The sequence below is a fragment of the Lactuca saligna genome, chromosome 9 (genome assembly GCF_052625555.1).
Source record: "Lactuca saligna cultivar CGN05327 chromosome 9, ASM5262555v1, whole genome shotgun sequence".
Classification (NCBI taxonomy): Eukaryota; Viridiplantae; Streptophyta; class Magnoliopsida; order Asterales; family Asteraceae; genus Lactuca; species Lactuca saligna.
The window spans coordinates 142,693,726-142,715,233 of record NC_136425.1 but is presented as its reverse complement, the minus strand read 5'-3'; the positions used below and the strand labels follow the sequence as shown (position 1 = coordinate 142,715,233).

Below are 21,508 nucleotides of genomic sequence, written 5' to 3'. Positions count from 1 at the left end.
TTTTTAATGAGAAAAACTTTCTAATATAGAAGACCAAGGAAATGGTTGTTTTGGAAACCTTGGATTACAATATATTGGACATCATTGAAAAGGTTCCATATGTTCCAACTTTCACCAACATAAAATATGGCGTTGGTAAACCAAAAAGGACTCATACACATGCATGTACTAAAGACGGCAAGAAGCTGCTAAGTCTTGATGTTCGTGCTTGTGATGCTATTGTCAATGCATTACCATACAAGATATATCATTTGGTTCAAAATTTCTTATCAATAAAATAGATGATAGATACGTTGAACATTGCTTATGAAGGCACTGCTAAAGTTAGGGCTACTCAGGAAAACAACCGCAATAGAAAGTATGAATATTTTCCGCTTACATGAATGAAACTCTTACTCAAACCTTTAATATATTCAATTCTATTATTATTGATATTTGAATGTTTAACATGTTAAAGCATGAAACTATACTTGTGATAAGCTTCTTGGATTCATTAGATGACAAGTAGGAATATCATGTTCATGTTTTCAAGAATAGTGAAAAAATCATGTAGCATCCTCTTTCTAGGTATTCATTTTTGAGTTTAATTATTTATTTTTGTTATCTTAGCATGGAACATAGTTTAGCATTAGGGCTGCTATAGTGTGGCACTCGCTAATTGTGAAATGCGCGTCCGTGAAAGACCACAACATGACATTATGTTTGCCATGACATGGAATTCGTTTTGGTCCTAAAACCCTAATTTCGTTATTGATGTCCTATTTAATGGAACTAACTCCTAGGGTTGCCTCATTTGATAGCCTCCAACCTCTGATAATAAACCCATCCAAACCCTAGCCTCTATTTTTGTGTTTTACGTGCTTGAGCTCCATTCTTGTGAAGGTTAAGGAAGAAGGAGCCCTTGGTGTTGCTCGTGCATGTGGTTTCAGCTTGGATCCATCATCTTCATTTCATTTCTAACTTAATAGAGGTAAAATAATTCTCTAACTTTTGTTATTAGTTCTCTAGATCTAGTTTTCATCATTTTAGATCCTTTTGTCCGAAATTTTCTTGTTCTTGGAGTTTGAGTGAACTCCAGGACCCTTCTGTGTAATGTTAGCTTCTTGACCTTGGGGTTGGTTAGAAAGATGGTTTGTGTGGCTTTCAGATTGAATTTATGCCTTGATTTTGTCATTAAGAACTTTGAAATTGAGATCTTGTCTTAGTGGGATGTCCTAATGGATAAAGTTGGAAAGTTTATCCATCAAGACTTTGTGGGGAACCATATATGAGCTTTAGAGATTTTAGGATTGAGGAATAACATCTTAACCAATTAAGTTGTTGGTGCCTAGTGTCCAGGGTGTGGCTACCTGTTGCTGCAGCATGACGACTGGTGTTTCTACGGTCTTTATGTCATAAACATTCCCACAGCATGGCCAATGGGTCGCCATGGTGTGGGAACCGAATGATTGTCCGACTGTTTTGTCTTGGAGTGCCCACGACATGGATTATGGATGACCAGGACATGGAGACCTGCCAAAGTTGACTCTTGGTCGTTGACCTTGACCGTTGACTTTTTTAGCATTGTTGACTTTTAGTCAATTTAGGGGTTATAAAAGTGTAGACTAAGTGGGTACTTTCTTTTTCCTGAATAGGTGGTTCATAGTACCGTTATTCATCATGTGAGTGTTGTTGTGTTTTAGATACTATCTATGAGGTGAGTCCTCTCACTATATTATAGGACATTAGGTGTCATTTGTGCATGTGTCTATGTGACTATTACAAGTATTATAGGATTTTGTATGCATGGAGCCAATGTGGACTCGGAGTCACTATGGACTCAAGGTTGATACAATCCTGATGGAGCCAATTTGTGATGGGTTTAGGTCATAAGACATCCTATGTGCTCATATAAACCCTAATGCTTGGATCTAGGTTTCTCTATTGTACATGCTTTGAATCCAAGACTATAAACCCTAATTCTAGCATATGGAAATCGATATTAACATATAATTAGGTTTAAGATGTTACCTTGATTGTTATGTAGCAATAACAATCCCAATTCCACCTTGAATTGACTTTGGAAGGCTTAGAGTCACAAGTGTCACTCCTCTAATGGTTCACAAACACCAAGAGCAAATGGAGAAGGTATAAAGAGAGAGGAGAGAGGTTAGAATTCATCCTTAGGACTCCTTGGGAACAAGTACACGAATTCTAAGGCCTTAGGGTCTTTATATAGGTATAGAGATAGGGTTTCAGTCATTATCCTTATCTAGTTGCTTATCCACAAAGCAACCATAAGATAAGCCTTGAAAACCCTTATCCTTTATCCTTTGGACGATTTCAAGGATCCTTATCTCCTTGAATTCGTTCAACCCATATTTAGGATAACCATTACCATATTTTGTAACTATCACATAATTACAATTCAGCCCCTCTAGTTTAATTAATTACACTTGATCAAAAAATTAATTCCTAATTAATTATTGACCAATATTAATTAAGCAAATATGATTTCTCCTTTAATATATTATTCTTATAATATATTAATAAATCATAGTAACCTCTCTCTCTTTATTTATTTCTCCAATCAAGTTGCTTTGGTGAAGGCAACCCAAAAGGACCATGCACCATCGGGTCAAGTACATACCAAAATAGTTATGGACTTAGACACTAATCCAACAATTTGGGCTCGGAGTTAATATGGACTTGGGGTTGGTACGGACCCGATATAGCTACATGTTGTTATATATGATGTATGTGGTATCTTGGGGGAACTACCTAAGCTTCGTGCTTATAACTGTTTATATATTGTGTTTCAGGTACTTTAGATGATCACAAGAAGGCGAAGGCTTGATTGTACACATCCACTTGTAGTTCTTTGATTCTACATGTTCTGATACTCTAATATTTTTGGTATGATTGTATGTTGATACTTATGTTCTTTGACTTGGCTTTTGGGAAAAATAATGGTTTATCCTTATTTAAAACTAATTTTTTTTTTGAAAAATACGACGTTACATGGTGGTATCAGAGCCCTGGTTTGAGGGATTTGGATGAACACTCGTGAGATTCCAGACTCAAATTAAGATCTGTGGAAAATTTTCATATAAATCTTTTAAAATGCAGTAAAAAGTTCCACAGAAGAAGAAAGGAGGAAGTGATGTGTATAATCAGCCGGAGCTTGAAAGTGATCTCCCAAAATATCCATACTTGAGTTTTGTTGCATTTAGTTATTACATGAAGTGATATAGATTCATGTTAGGGATAGGCTAAGATCCTTCAGTAAGTGCATGATAAGGTTGCTTGAATTGTATTGTCTTCTTACCTAGTAGATTACTTGTGTTACTTTGTTAGAATTAAACTAACATTGTTAATTGCTTTGTATATGCTTTAGGATTGCATGTAGTTAGGGTTTTATAGACTTAGAATGTTTGGTTCAGACTTACTTCTTGTTCCTTGTTTGGTTGTGGACTTGAGGTAGAATCATTTATTCAACCGTTTATCGAGTCCTGGATTATGTACAATTGTCATACGTGAAGCAATTGAAGAGTTTAGCAGAGATTCTTGCGGACTGGAGTGGTGGTCGAGAGGGAACCTAGAACAAGTATCTAGGTGGTTATATGTGCTATTGTAGGACCCTTAGGTGTGCATGTACATATACACCTAGCTTAGAGTGAGTTAGTGACTTAGGACTTTGGGAGGACAAATTGAATCAACTATGGATATGTGTGGAAGGTAGTGTATGCACGTAACCACAAGATCCGTATCTGATTCAGGAAGAACCCTGGGTACTAAGGAAATTGTGGGAGTGTATACGATGTATGTGTATGATTTAGTATAGTTTTAAACTCTTCATTGTGTGTTTCAGTATGGTGATGAGTACTCGAGGTTCAGGTTCTAGCTACCCGGAGAGGTCAGGTACCAATGATGAGAATATCCATAGGATTGTTGCCATTGAGGTGGTCACGACGATCAAGGAGACTATTCTAGATATGTTTGGGTATATAAAGGTATCTATGATCTAGTTGCTTGATGAGTGCTATGTTTCCGTCATTGAGGCTGCTGCTGCAGCCACAACAGCTATTACTACTGCTAGACCGTATGGGGGTAATTTGATATTCTACCGGGAGTTCAACAACATGAAGCCTCTTGAGTTCAACGGGGTCAATAACCCAATTTCTACTATGAGATGTGTCTCTGATGTTGAGGGATGCTTCTACACTTGTTCATGTATAGAGAACCTGAAGGTTTGTTTCGCCCTGAATCTTCTTTTCCTGCAAGCGAAGGACTGGTTAAAGTTTGTGACAACACATTATTCTCTAGCAGAGCGGTCTGTTGTGACATGGGATCATTTTACTGAGATGTTCTAGACTAATTTTGTGCCATTAATAGAAAGCGAGCAACTGGCCCAGGAGTTCCTGTCGCTTAGTCAGACGACATAAATGGTGATTGAGATAACTAGGATGTTTCACGATAGGGCCCTATTCTACCTTGAGTATGTATCCTTTGAGCAGGTGCAGAAGACTTGATTCTTAAGCATGCTCAAGAAGGATATCTAAGAGTTTGTGATGAACACCTAATATCATAAATTAACTGAGCTGCAGACCAATGCACGTAGTTTAGAGCTTGAGTTGGTGACCTAGGTGAGAGAGGCTAAGGTGGAGACAAAGAGGAGAGATAGGTGGCCAGGTCAGTCACAGTCGATGACTAAGTGGTTCAAGACCACTGATTCGAGACCAAGAGGCCAGAGGGGCCACACTTGAAGAAAGTGAGGTAAGGGTCATAAGGGTCCCCATCAGACATGGACATTGTGCTAAAAGTGTAGCAAAGAGGGACACTTTGTGAGGGATTGAATGTTGGATCTTCGAGTCTGCTATAGTTGCAACCAGATGGGCCATGTTGTACATGATCACACATTTGCTTCCCCCTGATCATCTGAAGCACATGAACCATACATGTAACGACCGAAAATTTCAGACTAAAAATTTCTTTTAATAAAACATTACTTACAGCAAAATCATCAATCCAAAACATAAACAGAGTATTAATTTCCAAAACACATGATCGTTATCAGAGTAAAACATTCCCAGGCTGTCTAATCTATGGTGTGTGCCATGCGATCACCCTGAGCTCTTCAATCCGCTACCGGAAGTACCTGAAACCAAAACTGAAAACCGTAAGCATGAAGTTTACTGAGTTCCCCACCCTACCACATACCATACATAACCACATACTGTACGTACTGGGCCACACCCACTATTCTGGGCCTCGCCCACTACCTCGGGCCTCGCCCGCTATGACGGCCCCGCCGCTCCAGGCCTTGTCTAGCTTCGAGCCCCGCTCGGATACATATCTGTTTAACTTAGGCCTCGCCTGTCACTAGGCCCCGCCCGCTAACATATAATGATACATAAGCATATAACAACACATAAGCTAACATATACTCACAAATCCTGTCCTGAGACCTCGCCTATCTTGGGAACCGCCCTTTTCCTGTTACTAATGAGTCATGAAACCCAGTCCACGCCCTTACTGATAGTGAGATACGGGCCCAGCCCACACTCACTCTTTCCCTAACTTGGGCCTCACCCCTGTTCTGCTATTAATGAGATGTGGAACACCATCCACACTCTGCTATTGGTGAGATACGGAACCTCGCCCACACTCGCCTCCCTACCAGGCACATACATGTATCACACAGACAACAAGTATAAACTATCATATAAACCATTCCTTGGGAACCCACCCGCTATCATTGGACCTCGTCCTAAATATCCTACTAGCATACTGTGCCTAGGGCTAACCCCTGGGTCTTCCTACTCGTATCTACATGACTACATGGTCCGACATTGTGGCTGATGTTCACGAAAGTACCCATTAATTTTAATATTTATAACCTAACAAACTTAGACTAACTATGCACTTATAGGCAGTGTACCTAGTCAGATTACAGTATAGCTTAGGTAAGTCGGGTGTCGATCACAGGGAACGGTGGATTAATTTAATATATTTAATTATAGGTTACATGTCACACGAAAAGAATAATTTAATAAATCTCAAACTAATATTTAATTAACCATTCTCGATAAACTAACAGGAAAAACAAATCTCTTTAGGTACTTTGGTTTAGACAAATTCCACCTTGAAAACATAAACAATTGCATACACAAATTCATTTATTCATGTTCACCGATTCCTAAATTGATTAGATTTATGTTCACTATAACTAATCCTTTAGCAAACAAGTTAATTCAAACAGTGATCAATTGATTAAACTAACATGCTTCCTAGTGTTCAGTTCGTATCAAGCAAGACTTGTAAATTTAGTTAATTTAAACATTTAATTAACCTCTTGTTGATGGTCATCAAACAAGGCTCACACATTAACTTACTTATTCCCAAGTTAATCCTAGTTTCACATTCGTTATTTCTAGTCTTATAATCTCAATGGTCATCAAAAATCATAAGAGACAAGCAAATCAAGCAGGTTTTCATACAACTTAATTCACTTAACAGTTAACAGCAAATAATCATCATTAACACATGAGGATCTTTGAACAAGCTTGGCAAGATAAATTAAACACAAATAAATTCTTTAACATAACAATTAGTCTAAGAATCAAAACTTCATTCAATCATAAACACAAAGTAAAAGGTTTTTACACCCAAATCAGAAACTAAATACAAAAAGTACCATAAGGAAGTGCTAAACATGGTCACGTTAGCAATCCATATGATTACCGACATGTATCTGCTCTCCAATCCTTCAGATCTCTGCTCCCGTTAGCTTAACGGCCTTCTGGCCGCCTTCTAGACCCTCAAAACGGCTTAACAGAAGTTAATTGTCGACTAAATTAGGTTAGAAGTCGAATCCCCCCTACTGGTTAGCTAAAAATCGATATTTATAATCTTTGTGGCCGACCTAAGTACGCTGGGCGTACTTAGGATTACGCGGCGCATACTACAGATAATCACGCGATCATGTATATCCGGTGCAAGCAGGTACGCGGGGCGTACTCACGACCTCAGCACCCTTTTCTTTCTTTTAGCTTCTAAGCCCAGTTTCCGCTTCAGTCTTTTCTCTTGTGCTTTATTGACAACAAATAGCTGCAAAACATAATTCAAAGCATTATGAGTACTCTTTAGTTCTAAAATAGAATAAATAAGGCCAAAATATTAAGATAAAGTGCATAAAAATATATCTAAAAATACACATATCAAAATACCCCACACTTAGCCTTTGCTTGCCCCCAAGCAAATTTACTTTTATTTTACCAATATCGGACTAAACAATCCATTTAAAACTCAGCCATTATGCCAAGACCTCAACGCATGCATTTGTGTCTAAAATTTTCCTAAGTACCCCCCATACTTTAAATACTCACAATCTTCATAAACACTTGCCCACTTTTTCCGAACAATGCTCATTTTATGCAACCCTCCGAATCCATCCTCAGAAAACCTCCTAACCTCAAGGTATTTTTAGTTGAGCAACCTAAGCATACATAATCTAGAATTACAATTTATGATACCACTATGGAGCTTTCTTTGAATTCTTCATTTCTCTGAACAATTTGATCTTTGATTTCTTTGAATTCACTACCTTATTTGATTTGATTTCTTGGTATCTTCAACTTTTTGGATTTCTTCAGAATTTTGATCTTTTGATCTTCACTTTATTTGCTCCAAAATTCTTCAAACTTTTCGTAATTCTCTCTCTTTTTTTTTTACATGTACCTCTCTTTTTTCACTCAAAACCTACATGCTTAAGCAGAGGCGCTCAACCTCAACCTTTATTGGTTAATGATAATAATTTTCCTGGATACATTTCAGGTTTAGGCTGCTAAACATATTGCATCCTTCAAACCGAGCGGAGTTATGTTTTTGTTCCATGATTTCACTAAAATAAGGGAAGCCACAAATGCACTATAACGTATATTGGCTCAACTAAACATTTGAGTTCTCATCGGATCATCTCATACAATATTAGCAAAATTTTAAATTATCACTAGATTTTCCTAAATTAAACTATTATTTCAAGTTTTCTTTTAAATTTTTAAATTTCCCTAAATCTAGCAATTTCCAACTATTATATTTTTATAATTTACTTTTACCGACCCCCTACCCCACACTTATTTCATACAAGGCCATCATTGTATGCTTAAAACAAATTAAGAACATAAAAAAGGAGAAAAAGGAACAGACTCCCCTGGGTAGTTGTGGCGAGATCGAATGGGGCTGCTACAGGTTGCTTCAAATACTGCTGAAAAACTGAAAACTGGAACTGCCGCTTCTGAATATGCCGAAAAATAAAATCAAGACCGCCATCTTCGAAAATGTGGTACAAAATATTGCAATTAGATGCAATGTATAATAACCATGACGTGGGAAAGTGTCGACCACGTCGTCTCGTCAAGAATGACATCCTCTTCTCGCGATGAAAAATCCCCCACAACATAGGAAAGTGTCAACCATGTCGTGGCAGCCGGGATGATACTTCTTCCTCGCGTCGAAATACAACTCTAATAAATATGCACCCCACACTTATGACAAATTGTGGGTCTTGACTATAATCTTTGAAGTCTCACATGGCTCTCTAGCAACAGTCGGACCTAGCTGCTGAACTTACTACCAGCTTCATAAGGGCGAATATTCTGCATAAATCTAAACAACCATAGAGCATCAACATGGAAAACAAAAATAAAACAAACTAAATCAAAGTTTAATTACATACCAAATACTAAAAACTAAACATAAACAAAAATTAACACAAAACAAACAAATAAACAAAATAAAAAGGATCACTCGTCATCTCCATCATCATGTGGCTGTGTCCCAGAAGTACCGGCCCCGTCAAATTGTGACTGGAATGGTGGTGGAAAGGAAACCGAATACTGAAATCCCTGATGGGCAAAGAATGCATTCAACGCATTCCCTTGCCACCGCTGTTGCGCGTCCACATGTGCAACATACTCGCTAAGGTTCTGGACCCTCAAGTCAAGACGATCAATGCCCTGAGCTAAATAGCGCATATCAATCTCCGGCTCAGGTCCCTGCTGCGCTCCCCGAGGAGCAGGTCTACGCCGCGGGAACCGTCTCGGCTGTGGCTCGGCGGCACCCTCCTCATCCGCCACATCATCTGCTCGAACCCTCAAAACACCATCTCCGCCTCGCTCTAATATGCGCATCGACTCCAATAGCTGAAGACTCATCGGCCTCATGTCGTGAAACACCATCGATCTCGTGATCTCACGTGTCATCAACTGATATGATCGAGCTAATCGTGTGATAAAATGCCCTCCGCATATCGGGCTATCTCCCCGAAGTCCCCTGGCCCTCCGTCCCAAGTATGCAGCTAAAGCAACTGGAAGGTTCAGGTGCCTCCCTGGAGTAACTAGTGCCCATAGGAAATACAGGTCCGTCGAAGGCACTCTCTCACTATTCTTGTGATGCGTGAGAGACATAGAAATCAACCGGTGCAACATTCGGTATGTAGTAGACCGAATCATCCCCCCTCGAGCGGTAGATGGTGTATAAATTCCTCCCGTAATCTCGGCCCAAAAAGTGTTCTCATTGTAGTCCTCCGGCCGCTCCGTGAGACAGTCAGCAAGAAATGTCGGGAAGTGGACACTCCTTGTCTCACCGGCTGTGTAAATACCCACCCGAGTAGCAAGCTCTATCACGCTGCATTCCCGGCTCACTCCCCCCAGTCTGAAAGCAAAGGCTGTCCTGTCATTGAGTGGCTTCCTAGGATCATAGGAAACTGTAGCATAGAACTCCAGCAAAAACTCTCGATATACCGGCTCCTGGATCCTGAACAAACGCGCCCATCCCTGACACACAAACAATTCCACCCCACTCGCGTCCGAGTGTGTGTATTGCAAAAATTCCTGGATCAATGCAGCAAGTCCAGTCCTGGCAGCCAACTCCCAGTCGAAAGAGGGTGCAATATCAATCTCCTTTGTGAGAAGCAGGCTCAAGTTGGTGCTATAACGCGCCCTAGTAGCATCGCTCAGTGTTTGCGGAAATTGTAAAAAGCGATGATCGGTCACATCCTCGGGAGGGTTGGTTCTTTGGGCCCTTCGAGCCATAATTTGTGTGGTGGATTTAACAAGAAACGAGAGAGAATCGAGAATCTTGAGAGAAGCTGCCGTCACAGTTCTTGCGAGAAAGGAGAAGAGGGAAAAGAATAAAGAAGAAGTCAACGGGTCAAAAGATATACCTGGTCGCCGTGTTACGCGGGGCGTAACTCAAGAGTACGCGGGGCGTACCTCAACCCCCTGAAATGTTCATTCGCGATCCGGGGCATATTACGCATGGCGTAATTAAACTTACGCGGGGCGTAATTTTAAATGAAAATTTCCCTTTCTTCTTTTAATTGAATTTCCTTTTCTTTTTAATCATTTCATCTAGGAACTTAAAACTTATTTAATTTTTCCTTTTTAATTTCTTAAGCTAATGATGACTTCACGATGAGTGATAAAAAAAATTGAGATGTCATAATCACTTATCTTTGTCAAGATCAAACAACAATGGTTGATCAAAAACCTTTGCATGCAAGAATTGGTTTGCGAAAACACCCACTTTCGGGACCCGTTAGAATATTTCCTTTGTTTTCCTTGCAACATTAACTAGAAGCGGAACAAGAAGTGACCTAACTAGTCAAGAACAGCAAGAGCTCGGTCTTCCACTTAACCACCACAATACGCCTTGCTATACTACGCCTCATGGATTGAGTTGGACAAATCAACAAAGTAGTAGGCTAAGCAGGTCAAGAATTCCCTAATCGCTTTCATTCTCGAAACCCATGCAAAAAGTAAAGTCAAGCAATGTGTACAATCCCAAATTCCTGCAAAACAAAAACAAGAACCTTCCCGACAAGTGAAAAGATATCATCGAAAATCAAACTAAAAAAAAATTGAGAACTAACTAAAAACAAATAACGAATAATCAAATAAAATAAATTAATGACAAGCCGTTCCCCGGCAACGGCGCCAAAAACTTGATGTGCACGAAAGTACCCATTAATTTTAATATTTATAACCTAACAAACTTAGACTAACTATGCACTTATAGGCAGTGTACCTAGTCAGATTACAGTATAGCTTAGGTAAGTCGGGTGTCGATCACAGGGAACGGTGGATTAATTTAATATATTTAATTATAGGTTACATGTCACACGAAAAGAATAATTTAATAAATCTCAAACTAATATTTAATTAACCATTCTCGATAAACTAACAGGAAAAACAAATCTCTTTAGGTACTTTGGTTTAGACAAATTCCACCTTGAAAACATAAACAATTGCATACACAAATTCATTTATTCATGTTCACCGATTCCTAAATTGATTAGATTTATGTTCACTATAACTAATCCTTTAGCAAACAAGTTAATTCAAACAGTGATCAATTGATTAAACTAACATGCTTCCTAGTGTTCAGTTCGTATCAAGCAAGACTTGTAAATTTAGTTAATTTAAACATTTAATTAACCTCTTGTTGATGGTCATCAAACAAGGCTCACACATTAACTTACTTATTCCCAAGTTAATCCTAGTTTCACATTCGTTATTTCTAGTCTTATAATCTCAATGGTCATCAAAAATCATAAGAGACAAGCAAATCAAGCAGGTTTTCATACAACTTAATTCACTTAACAGTTAACAGCAAATAATCATCATTAACACATGAGGATCTTTGAACAAGCTTGGCAAGATAAATTAAACACAAATAAATTCTTTAACATAACAATTAGTCTAAGAATCAAAACTTCATTCAATCATAAACACAAAGTAAAAGGTTTTTACACCCAAATCAGAAACTAAATACAAAAAGTACCATAAGGAAGTGCTAAACATGGTCACGTTAGCAATCCATATGATTACCGACATGTATCTGCTCTCCAATCCTTCAGATCTCTGCTCCCGTTAGCTTAACGGCCTTCCGGCCGCCTTCTAGACTCTCAAAACGGCTTAACAGAAGTTAATTGTCGACTAAATTAGGTTAGAAGTCGAATCCCCCCTACTGGTTAGCTAAAAATCGATATTTATAATCTTTGTGGCCGACCTAAGTACGCTGGGCGTACTTAGGATTACGCGGCGCATACTACAGATAATCACGCGATCATGTATATCCGGTGCAAGCAGGTACGCGGGGCGTACTCACGACCTCAGCACCCTTTTCTTTCTTTTAGCTTCTAAGCCCAGTTTCCGCTTCAATCTTTTCTCTTGTGCTTTATTGACAACAAATAGCTGCAAAACATAATTCAAAGCATTATGAGTACTCTTTAGTTCTAAAATAGAATAAATAAGGCCAAAATATTAAGATAAAGTGCATAAAAATATATCTAAAAATACACATATCAGTGGCCTTAGACCCATTCACACAAAGGGAAACTCACATGCACTTGCTGATAACCCCTCTAGCTGCTTCCCGGAAACTCTTTGAACTCCTGCTCCACTAGCTCCCCGAGCTACCATATCAATGCAACACTTAGTCTAACTGTCCCCCGAAAGTCAACCAAGTCAACTCTGGTCTACAACAAAGTCCTGGTCAAGGTCAACCTTCCAGGTCAACCTTACTCGCCGAGTCTGCCTACTGACTCGTCGAGTTCACCGATTTCCGAGTCCTGACCTGTCCATCTCACTAAGTCCCTACTCAACTAACTGATCTGAGTCTTAACTCGAAAGGGTTTGGGGTTTTGCGACTTGACTCGCCGAGTCTAAGAACAGACTGGCCGAGTCCAAGGCAATCTTCAACAGATTCGCCGAGTTGTTCTTCAAATTCGTCGAGTTCCTGCCCAACTTCATCCAACTCGCCGAGTCCACCCATGTGACTCGCCGAGTTGCACCAGTTCTTAATCCATACAGTGGCTTTTCGAGCCATGCATGGGCTCCAACTCATAGATCTATACTCCTAAAGCTCAATCCTCACGTAAAGTTGCAAACTTTACGTATAACTAAAGAGATCAAGCCTCAAAACACTCTAGGGCTAGGTTTAGGGACAAAAGGGCTTCACCAACTACTCATCTTCTAATGCTTTATGATATATTGGACCATCCCAACACTAGATCTGAAGTGGCAACGACGTATCTAGGCCCCACACTCGAATTGGGTCTTAAACAACCATAAAAGCCCCAAATCTCATAACAAAAGTAGATCTAGATGCAAAGGAGGGAAGATAGCAGATTATTACCTCCAAGATGAACACAAACTGAAGTAGATCCCGGATCTTTACCTCCCCTTTGAAGCAACCTTCTTGATCTTCAAGTTCCTTTCCAAAGTTTCCTTCCTCCAAAGCTATTTCTCTCAAATGATGGAAGCTCACACGAAATCTAGGGCTTACAGGTTCTCTAGGATGATAAGGAGGCTGAGGGAGGGACATAACACCCATTATATAGGATACAATTCTCGGGATTAGGGTTTTCCTTGTTCAGACCAGACTCGCCGAGTCCCCTTAGCCGACTCGCCAAGTCGGTCACTAATTCCTGAACCTGGATCTCGCTTGGACTCGCTGAGTTTCGCCCTGAACTTGGCGAGTTGACCCCTTTGACTTAGGGGTTTCTTTCCTTCTTGGCCTTCCTGACTTTGGGTGTTACAACTCTCTCCCACTTAAACTAAACTTCTTCCTCGAAGTTTGCTATGGCCCACCGCCTGCGATCTGCTTCCAATACCCTACTATTAATCCAATACCCGCTGCCTACTTTCGCTGGCCTTTCACCTGGTCCTCCTGAAGACCATTAACCCTTGCGGATAATAATAATCTCCTGATATGTGCATATTTAGTGTGTATTAAGTGTAGTATTTATTCATATATTAGCTAAATTGTTGCATATTATGGACAAAAGGTACTTAAAAGTGTTAAATTATGTTTTTCAGTCCAAAGATGAAGCTCGGAAGCGAAAGGAAGCAAGAGAAGCGGTTAGGAGCTCAAGAGTGGAAAGAAGAAAGAAAACACCCATAAAAGGCTTCTACTCGTCGAGTTGCCCCTTGACTCGACGAGTCCGGTCGCGGAATCAGGAAGATAAGCATTCGGAAGTCAAGATAGTTATCGGATTATGACTATTGTGAGAGGGACTCGACGAGTCACCATATGACTCGACGAGTCGGAACGCATATATAAAGATAACTCTAGAATGCGAGAAGGGAGAATTCTGGGAGGTTTCAGAAGTGCTTAGCTGCGAATAAGAAGCCAGAAGAACCCTAGAAGTCGACCAAAGAAGCTAGAATCCAATCCCGGGAGTAATTAAGGCGTAATTTCACCATTCTATTTAATTCTTTTGTTTTGTCAACATGATTAAGCAACTTGAACTTATTTGTTTGCTGTTATTTACCTTAGTTATGAACTAATTTCTTTAGACTTCTGTTTGGGAATACAAAGTTGACAATATGGTTTGACTGATTGGTAGGATTAATTCCAAGTTGGTGATTAATTGTTATTTTAGCTTGCTAAAGAACCTTGTGTATGAATGATAATTAATTTTCTGTTAATAGGAAGATAATTGATTAGCATGAACATCTATTGATTATCAACCTCATATGATATGTGACCACTATACCATATGTCTAGAATTAATGAATATGAAACTAGGATTAATAAGGAAATTGAGTAAACTCATGTGCAAGATTGTAAGATGACCATCGAACAAGAGGTTAATTAAGAATAACGAATTAATTAGCTATTGCAAGTCTAACTTAACCCGAATAATTAATCTAGTAAATATAATTAAATTAAGCAATTGGACACTGTTTGAATTAGTTTATTTGCTAAGGATTAGGGTAGTGAACACAAACTTAATCACTTGAATCGGTAACCAACGAAAGAATTAATCCATTGCACTATTATCTTAAAATCAACCATAAAGTTAACCGAGTTGAACTAAACAGAAGTTTCTTTCCCATTATTGAATCTAGTTAATTTGTTCTTTTCTAGTCTTGCATTAGTTTTAGTTAGTAAGTTTCTAGTCTTGTAAAACTAGAGAAAAAACCCTTATTTGCTAAATTAACTTAGATAGAATTAGTTTTTAATTTAATTTGCCGTTCCCTGTGTTCGATACCCTGCTTATCTAGCTATACCACAATTGATAGGTTCACTGCCTTTTGTGTGTTATTTGATAATTAAAGTAGGATTAAAACTAAGTGAGTTTTATACACATCAAGTTTTTGGCGCCGTTGCCGGGGAACGGTTCTAAAATTAGCATTAAAATTCTAATTTAATCGATCCTTTGTGTAAGATTTATCTTACACAAAGTTAATTTCTGTTTAATTTTTGTTCAAGTTTTTTTTTTAGGTAAAAAAAAAAAAAAAAAAAACGCTGATTTTAACTTGAACTCGCCGAGTGCATTCACCCCGACTCGGCGAGTGCGACGCTGAATCAGATTTAATTGTTTTGTTCTTTTTTACGCGTTTTGTTTTGTTTTTGTTTGCAGTTGGTTCATGACCCGAGGATCTGCTACACCTCTAGTTCCCCCTCTTGAAGATCCGGAAACCGCATTAAGAAGAAACAAGGGCAAAACCGTTGGAGAAACCGCTTCTTCAAAGAACTCACCACTCAAAAACCTCAAATCCATTTTTAGCAAGAAGAGGAGCAGCAAAGCAGGAGCATCCAGTGCGTCGTTGACAACCGAAGATCTGATCCCAAAAGACACCGATTACGAGACCGAAGAAGAAAGCGAGCACACATCCGAGTTTGAAGACGACTTAGCCACCGCTATGGCTAATATTGACGAAATCCCCATGGAGGAGTGGAAGAAAAGGATGCGTGATGACACCGGCCTGGGACTTGTGCAACCCGCAATACCCGCTACCGCTACGTTTGAACTAAAGGGCCATATTCTCGCTCAACTCAAGGAGATACCCTTTCACGGGAGAGATCATGAAGACGCCTATAAACACTTAGATGAAGTGAATGATGTGGCGGATTACTTCAATGTACCTAATGTGCCCTGCGAGATCCAGCTACTACGCATGCTTCCTGTCACATTTAAAGGAGCTGCAAAGGATTGGTTGAAGTCACTCCCTCCCGGATCAGTTACCACATGGGTCAAAATGAAAGAAGAGTTCATAGATCACTTCTGCCCACCTTCCAAGATAGCCAAGCTAAAGAAAGCCATTGCCAACTTCAAGCAACAACCCGGCGAATCCCTATATGAAGCTTGGGAAAGATACAAGGGCCTACTTCGAAATTGCCCCCACCATGATCTCAATAGCCAACAAGAGGTCTCTATCTTTTATGATGGAGTAAATGTCACCACGAGGCAACTACTCGATTCACAAGGCCCACTCACCCGAAAGCCACCTCCGGAAATAAAGGAGTTAATTGAAGAATTCTCCAAGCACTCTAGAGAATACCACAACCCGAGGAATGAAGTGAGTCGAGGAGTAGTAAATTCGGTAAACGATGGTATGGCGGCGGTGATAGCTAAACTCGATAGCCTAGACCGAAGAATGATGAAAATGGATCAAACGATCCATGCTATTAGAGTTGGATGTGAAAATTGTGGCGGTCCCCATCTTACCAAGGAATGTGATCGAGACGAGAATGGAAATAAAAAGGCTCAAGTATTTTACTCCAGCGGCGATAGATACGATGAAGACTGGAGGAAACCGAAGAAGGAATGGCTCCCATACGAAGAGTACAGAAAGGCTAAGGAAGAGAAATATAAACAGAGGAAGAGGGGATATTATCAAAAGGAAGAACCGGTGACGGACAAGAAGACGAATTTAGAAGAAATACTTACAAAATTCATAACCGCGTCCGAGAAAAGACATAATGATCATGATGTGGCAATGCAAGAAACCAGAAACATGTTGAGGAATCAGCAAGCTTCTATTCTCAACATAGAGAAACAGCTGGGCCAACTTGCACATCAAGTAAACGAAAGAAGACCGGGCCAACTTCCGAGCGACACCCAACCCAATCCAAGAAACGAGAACGTGAGCGTAATAACCTCCAACGGTGAAGAAGAATTGGCAGAAACACTAAGAGTTTCCAAGGAGAAGGCAGAAAAGGAAGAAAAATCAGAACAAGAAAAACTCGATCCGACTCGCCGAGTCACCAAAATGGACTCGATGAGTCAAGTCGGGAATGAAGAAAATGCCAGTTTTCTGAAGCCATACAATCCTCCTTTGCCATACCCATCCAGAGCCATGCCTTCAGAAAAAGTTCAAGCCTATAGAACCTTCATGGAGCATGTTAAAGCTTTACAAGTCAATATGCCATTTGTGGACACAATGCTCCAAACTCCTAAATACTTTAACTTGCTTAAAGGCATGTTTGCTGCTAGGAAAGATCTTGCTGAAGTCGCGGAGATATTGATGAGTGAGCTGCCTGAGAAGAAGGGTGATCCGGGTAACATAGTAATTCCATGCCAATTTGGTAATGAAGTTTCTACACAAGCATTGGCTGATTCAGGGGCAAGCATTAATTTGATGCCCTATTCATTCTTTAAGAAGCTGAATTTACCAGCACCAAAGCCGGTAAATATGAGAATCCATTTGGCAAATAAAACAATAATTCATCCACAAGGCATATGTGAAAATCTCCTTATCAAGGTGGACAAGTTTATTTTCCCAGTAGACTTCGTGGTGGTGGAGATGAAAGAAGACCCCGAAATACCAATTGTTTTGGGAAGAACATTCTTAAACACCGCATGTGCCCTAATTGACATATGTGAGTCTACTTTGACATTAAGAGTGGGTGATGAGTCGGTGATGTTTAAAGCTAATCCAGAGGTCAAGCAAGAAGAAGTAAAAGGAATGGAGGTCCAACACGCCGATGTGGCATGCCTTGATACGATGCCATTTGGAGAAGAGTCGAGCACAAAAGAGGATGAGGACATAAATGGAAGCAGAGCGGAAGCTGATCACCAATTCACTACTAAACCTAGAGCACGGACCGCTATGAAATATGAAGTTATCAAATTTAAAGAAAAGGAGGTTCAAAAGTTGGTGAAAAAGCATAGGTTGAAAAAGAAGAAGAGGAAAAGAGAGACCCAAACAGCTGAGGATGATACAGAGAAAAAGAGAAGAGACGAATTAAAAAGGGCTTACAAGAAAAAGATTCACGCCTACAAGACTAAGTATAAACCACAAAAAGTGAGGCGTACATTCCCGATGCTTGAAGATGACAAAACGTAAATGGGAAGGAGTCTAGCTAATGACTCCTCAAAAAGAAGCGCTTGGCGGGAGGCAACCCGTCGTTAGAGTTTGCTTTCTTTTACTCTTTATTTTTATTATTAGTGTTTTTGTGTTTTTATTCAAACAATTTCAATTTTTATTTTGTTTTGTTTTTGGTGTGTCTGCTTTGAGATATTATTATGTTTAATAGTTGTTTGCTTTAGTTATTTTCAGGATTGCATTTTGATTGCTTGCTTAGGATGGTATAGAGATGTAAAGCATGGATGTTTTTGCGTGTGAGAGCGAGTCAAGGAAGCGAGTTTTTAACGTCAAAGTGTCAAGTCCGGTCTTAGGGGTATGAGCGATTGAGTCCGCATGTGAGGAAGGGTTAACGAAGTTGTGAGAGGCTAAAACAGTTGCCACATACCAAGATTTTTCATTCAGTGGCCAACTCGTCGAGTGCACTAAGCTGACTCGACGAGTCGCTTTGTATTTCCAGATATTTTGAGACGGCGCGCTGCAACTCGGCGAGTCCATCATCAGACTCGACGAGTCATTCATTTTTTGAGCCGAACGACTGCTGATTTGATGCTAATACTTATACCACTTGCATCCTTCTAATTCCATATCCATTCTTGAAGATCTTATGCCGATTTTCGCATGTTTAGAGCGACCCACACGAGACATGGATGAGATTTTTCCATGTATAAAGTTTATTGAAGATGGAGCTTAAATGAGAGTGATCAACCTATCCACTGCTATCCCATGGGAGTTTGTTCCAATTCCCTCTTTATTTTTCTGTTTTTATGCATAATATGCAATGAGGGCATTGCATCACATAAGTGTGGGGTAGGGGGTTGGTTACATAATAGTCAAATTTTAAAAAAAATTTGCATACCAAAAGGATTATTTAGGATTTAATTTAGAAAATTTTGGTAAAAAAAAATTAGGATTCCATGTTAGAATTGTGTTGATAATTGCATGACGACCCAAATGTTTAGTTGAGCCTATACACGTTCTAGTGCATTTGTGGCTTCCTTATTTCAGTGAAATCATGAGACAAAAACACGACCTTGCTCAGCCTGAGGGATGCAATATGTTTAGCAGCCTAAACCTGAAATGTATCCAGGAAGATTTTTATCATTAGCCAATAAAGGTTGAGATTGAGCGCCCCTGCTTAAGCATGTAGGGTTTTGAGTGAAAAAAAAGTGAGGTATACATGTAAAAAAAAAAAGAGAGAATTACAAGAAAAAGTTTGAAGAATTTTTGGAGCATCAAAGTCAAATATCAAATATGAAGATCGAAAATTCCGAAGAACTTCAAAAAAGTTGAAGATACCAAAAATCAAACAAAAAGGTGGTGAATTCAAAGATATCCAAGATCAAATTATCAAGCAAGTGAAGAATTCCAAAGAGCTCCATAGTGGTATCGAAAAGTTGTAATTCTAGATTATGTATGCTTGGGTTGCTCAATTAAAAATACCTTGAGGGTAAAGAGGTTTTCCGAGGATGGATTCGGAGGGTTGCATAAAATGAGCATAGTTCGGGGTGAGTGGGCGAATGTTTATGAGGATTGTGAGTATTTGAAGTATGGGGGGTTTTTAGGAATTTTAGACACAAATGCATGCGTTGCGGTCTTGGCATAATGGCTGGGTTGGATTGGAGTTATTATATGTGATTCTAATGTGTTAAAATTCAGTTTTGCTTGAGGGCAAGCAAAAGACAAGTGTGGGGTATTATGATATGTGCATATTTAGTGTGTATTAAGTGTAGTATTTATTCATATATTAGCTAAATTGTTGCATATTATGGACAAAAGGTACTTAAAAGTGTTAAATTATGTTTTTCAGTCCAAAGATGAAGCTCGGAAACGAAAGGAAGCAAGAGAAGCGGTTAGGAGCTCAAGAGTGGAAAGAAGAAAGAAAACACCCATAAAAGGCTTCTACTCATCGAGTTGCCCCTTGACTCGACGAGTCCGGTCGCGGAATTAGGAAGATAAGCATTCGGAAGTCAAGATAGTTATCGGATTACGACTATTGTGAGAGGGACTCGACGAGTCACCATATGACTCGACGAGTCGGAACGCATATATAAAGATAACTCTACAATGCGAGAAGGGAGAATTCTGGGAAGTTTCAGAAGTGCTTAGCTGCGAATAAGAAGCCAGAAGAACCCTAGAAGTCGACCAAAGAAGCTAGAATCCAATCCCGGGAGTAATTAAGGCGTAATTTCACCATTCTATTTAATTCTTTTGTTTTGTCAACATGATTAAGCAACTTGAACTTATTTGTTTGCTGTTATTTACCTTAGTTATGAACTAATTTCTTTAGACTTCTGTTTGGGAATACAAAGTTGACAATATGGTTTGACTGATTGGTAGGATTAATTCCAAGTTGGTGATTAATTGTTATTTTAGCTTGCTAAAGAACCTTGTGTATGAATGATAATTAATTTTCTGTTAATAGGAAGATAATTGATTAGCATGAACATCTATTGATTATCAACCTCATATGATATGTGACCACTATACCATATGTCTAGAATTAATGAATATGAAACTAGGATTAATAAGGAAATTGAGTAAACTCATGTGCAAGCTTGTAAGATGACCATCGAACAAGAGGTTAATTAAGAATAACGAATTAATTAGCTATTGCAAGTCTAACTTAACCCGAATAATTAATCTAGTAAATATAATTAAATTAAGCAATTGGCCACTGTTTGAATTAGTTTATTTGCTAAGGATTAGGGTAGTGAACACAAACTTAATCACTTGAATCGGTAACCAACGAAAGAATTAATCCATTGCACTATTATCTTAAAATCAACCATAAAGTTAACCGAGTTGAATTAAACAGAAGTTTCTTTCCCATTATTGAATCTAGTTAATTTGTTCTTTTCTAGTCTTGCATTAGTTTTAGTTAGTAAGTTTCTAGTCTTGTAAAACTAGAGAAAAAACCCTTATTTGCTAAATTAACTTAGATAGAATTAGTTTTTAATTTAATTTGCCGTTCCCTGTGTTCGATACCCCACTTATCTAGCTATACCACAATTGATAGGTTCACTGCCTTTTGTGTGTTATTTGATAATTAAAGTAGGATTAAAACTAAGTGAGTTTTACACACATCACTCCTGTCAACCCTGCCCTGAACATTCTGGAAACACAACTTACTCAACCGATAATCCTTCTGGTACTGTCCGAGTACTGCAACTGAACCCATAAGGGTTTATCCCCTCTTTCCTTGTGCATTTTCTTGCCTTCCCAAGGCGATGCTCCATAACCAACTATTTCCTTTGTCACTATGGAGGTCATATCCTTCACCAAATCCATTCCTCCCGCTACCTCCTGTCACACCCCGAAAACCAGAGGTGGAAACGTCTCCGGGGTTGACTACCACGTTGTGTATC

The 21,508-nt window shown here is 39.2% G+C and overlaps 1 non-coding gene across 1 annotated transcript; it reads right to left on the bottom strand.

The window, feature by feature from the left end:
- Window positions 1-16,079: 16,079 nt before the first annotated feature.
- On the bottom strand, window positions 16,080-16,186 carry LOC145018882 (small nucleolar RNA R71). The gene has a single exon (XR_013667242.1). It is a non-coding gene; the product is annotated as a small nucleolar RNA R71 (small nucleolar RNA).
- Between the last annotated feature and the right edge of the window lie 5,322 nt (window positions 16,187-21,508).